Source organism: Rhinolophus ferrumequinum, chromosome 12 (genome assembly GCF_004115265.2).
Source record: "Rhinolophus ferrumequinum isolate MPI-CBG mRhiFer1 chromosome 12, mRhiFer1_v1.p, whole genome shotgun sequence".
NCBI lineage: Eukaryota > Metazoa > Chordata > Mammalia > Chiroptera > Rhinolophidae > Rhinolophus > Rhinolophus ferrumequinum.
In genome coordinates this window covers 5,483,993-5,487,862 of record NC_046295.1, presented here as the reverse complement: position 1 = coordinate 5,487,862, position 3,870 = coordinate 5,483,993, and the positions used below count along the sequence as shown (strand labels likewise).

Here is a 3,870-nt window from a genome sequence, read left to right as displayed (position 1 = left end):
AAAATTATGAACTTCATTTTGAAGATTTTGTAAAAAATAAAATTGTCTACTTTATAATATTGAATTTTCAAATACAATAAGAACACATAGTAGTTGAGGTCCTGGCCAATGTGATAAGATAAGGAGAAAAACACTAGCAAGTGTGAGTAATAAAACGATTATCTTACACACGAAATTCAAAATGATCAATAGAAAAACTAGTGGAAGTAGTAGAAGAGCTCCATTAGGTTTCAACAAACAATAATCACTAGCTTTTCTATACACAGGAACATTAGAAATTGTAATGCAAAATAATCCCCAAAAAACTAGGGAAAATTTCCAAACTTAATTAATAAATTCAACCAACGTCAAGTCCAATGAAAGTCGAAAAGTGAATTCTAAAATTCTTCTAAAAGATAAAATAAATAAAATCTGCCTAGAAAAATGTTGAAGGAGTGGAATAATGAGACATACTGTTTTATCGCATGTAAAATACCAGTGGCTTTGAAATGAAAACAGTGTGTGGCTTTGGCACTTCTGAAGGCAACTTGCCCAGTGGGAATTTAGCACATGAAAAAAGTCATAGTTCAAAAGAGTAGAGAAAAAATGGATTAATGTTGTAAATGGTGTTGAGACAACTGTCTGTCCATACAGAAAAATTGGTATGTCTTCCCAGTTTAAGAATCTCATATTCTTAGAAATTTGTATTGACTAAGAACATAAATGTAGAAAGGTAAAATTATAAAAGTACAGTTAACCCTCAAACAATCCGGGTTTTGAACTGCACAGGTCCACTAATACATGGCTTTTTTTCAATTAACCGTAGTTACATTGACCTGTGCAGTTCAAACCCACATTGTTCAAGGTCAGTTCAAGATGTCAGTGCCCCTAAGCCCCTAACGCCCATGTCACTCAACAGTCAACTGTACCGTTGAAACCAAGAGAGAATTTGTTTCCATGTGATTGTTAGATGGGAAAGTACTGTTACAGACTGAATGTCTGTGTCTCCCTAAAATTCATATGTTGAATTCCTAACTTCTAGGGTGATGGTTTTTGGAAGTGGGGCTCTTGGGAGGTGATTAGGATATGAGGGTAGAGCTCCCATGAATGGGATTTATGCTCTTATGAAAGAGATTCTGGAGAGCTCTCCTTCCCCTCTGCCACATGAGAACACAATGAAGAGATGGCTGTCTTTGAAGCCGGAAGAGGGCATCTTCAGGCACCAAATCTGCTGATGCCTTGATCTTGGACTTCCAGATCCCAAACCTGTGAGAAATAAATTGTTGTTGTTTATAAGCCACCTGATCTGTGGTATTTTGTTGTAGTGGCTCAAACAGACTAAGATAAAATATGAAGTATGATCAAAAACTACGGTGAATGCTGCTGCCGAGTGCCATCCAACAGAAAGGCAGGGATCTTCAATATGGAAAGTGGTGCGTCAAACCTTAGTAACAGCGTGTGACAAGTTTCAACTTGTTTGGTGCAGTCATTTGGATGTGATTGGTGTGAGAGAAGGTGTGTTTTAAAGTGTGCCACCGTGGGCGGCGGTGTCGATATGTCTCACGGAAACAGCCATGGCGGGGGCGGCTGCCAGTGGGCGGCTGATCGGGAGGAGCCACCCAAGCAGCACGGTCTGGCCTAAGGCCTGTACCCGCGCATCCACCTGGAACATCTGCAGTGCCTCAACGAGAGCCGTGAGGGCAACGGCCACAGCGTCTTCAAGCCGTGGGAGGAGCAGACCGACCGCTCCAAGATTTACGGGCAACGTCAAGCTCAAAGGCATCATTATAATGGGGGAGGATGATGACTCACACTCCTCTGAGATGAGACTGTACAAGAACATTGCACAGATGTCCTTTGATGATACAGACAGGGAGCCAGATCAGACCTTTAGTCTGAACCGGGATCTTACAGGAGAATTAGAATATGCTACAAAAATTTCTCATTTTTCCGATGTCTATCAGCTCTCAATTCATATTTCAAAAAACTTTGGAGTAGATACCACAAAGGTGTTCTACATTGGCCAGAGAGGAGAATGGACTGAGCTTTGCCGACATGAAGTGACCATCTGCAATTATGAAGCATCAGCCAACCCAGCAGACCACAGGGTCCATCAGGTTACCCCATAGACACACTTCATTTCCTAAGGGCTGGCCAAGGCTCCCACAGAGGCCCTGTGTCACTGACGATATATGACAACCTGTTGGGAAAGACAAAGAGATGGGGCTCCAGAGGAGTTGGCTGCACAGCCTTTGCCAAGCTTTGTCTTTAGGGCTTGCTGCAGAAACCTGGCCTATGGAAGATACCACACCACCAGGAAGGGTTGTGTGGATGCCAGCAGACAACCGAGGTTCTCTAGGGTCCTGGAGAAATTGGGTCTTGGGCTGATCGGCATCTGGCAGTCATGGAGAATGCCTGCCTTTCCAGTCATTATGGCCATGGGATTTCAAGTGTTTTGTTTTGTGGCAGGATTTTTGTGTGACTTGTTTTTGTTTTTTTTTTTTTTTTAAAAAAAGGAAACTATTCCTGGGCTGCAGTAAACTTTCTGAAGCCTCAGTCTTGTGTTTGCATTAGCCATCAGGAGGGTCTCCAACTAGAAGTTCACATCCCTGCTTGCTCCTTCTCCTTGTCACCATTCAGCATTCTTGTCAATTGCCCAGCTTGGAGTTGTCTGTCATGCATTAGTGTCCCATGGTTATAGCTAGAAGAGCAGGACTCTCCTGCTGATGCTTAATCAATAGCTTGAGGAGAAAGTCTTTTTTCCTCCTATAGGTCAGCAGTCTGGGGAGAGCATAGGTATCGTTACTATGTGGGTATCCTGGTCGAGGTAAGATTGGGACTTAGGTAAGATTCCCCTTGGGACATTCTTCATGTTTATTAGCTTCTAACTAGTGTTGTAAGCCAAGTGCCAGAATTTGGAGCTCTCATTTCTTCTGTTCATGGCTTTTTATTCACTGTGACTAATAAGTTTCCTAATAAATCTTTGCCAGACTTAAAAGAAATTTTTTAAAAAATTAAAAAATAAAAATAAAGTATGCCGTAAATTGTGGGTCATGAACAACACATTAACATGAAATGGACAAATGGTTTCATCCTCCATCATGACAACGCTCTGTGTCACACATCACTTCTGATATGGCAATTTCTGTCAAATAGAAACATTACGGTGTGCCCTCATCCACCTTATTCACTCGATCTGGCAACATGCGACTTCTGGCTCTTTCCCAAAGTCAAAATGACCATGAAAGGTAAATATTTTCAATTGATTCAGGACATGGAGGCAGCCATGACAGGGCAACTAAAGACACTCATGAAAGAGGACTTCCAGAACTGCTTCAGAAAGTGCCAAGAACAATGGGATAAATGTGTTCAAAGCGAGGGAGAGTATTTTGAGGGGGATTAATGGCAATATTTTTTAAAAAAACAAATGGCAACATTTGTTTTTAAAATTTCAACATTCACCGTATTTTTTTTTATCACACCTCAAGCTTACTGATTAAAACATGAAATACTGAGGACGTAAAGAAAATAAATTAATGGATTTGGTTGTATTTAAATTTAAACTCCTATGCAGCAAAACACCATAAAAAAGTTAAGCAAATAATGCACAAAAACTTTTTACAACATAAAGAGAAAAGTGCAATAACCTAGTAGTGGAGAAAGTGTTCAAATGACATGATTAAGCCATGTAGATAGTGAGACATACACATGGTTAATGAAAATGTTTTCCCTTAACAATTATCAGAGAAATGTAATAAAATAGTGAGATATCATTTCAACTAACTAGGTGGGCACAAATATTACAGATTAATAATATCCAGTGTAGGGAAATGCTTGTGTACATATCTGGAATGGGGAGGAAGACCTATTCTCATTCATTTTTGTTAGGAA

At 40.3% G+C, this 3,870-nt stretch overlaps 1 pseudogene; it reads left to right on the top strand.

Annotated features, from left to right (window-relative positions):
• Positions 1-1,534: 1,534 nt before the first annotated feature.
• LOC117032385 (PITH domain-containing protein 1-like) lies at positions 1,535-2,126 on the top strand (annotated as a pseudogene).
• Positions 2,127-3,870: the final 1,744 nt, after the last annotated feature.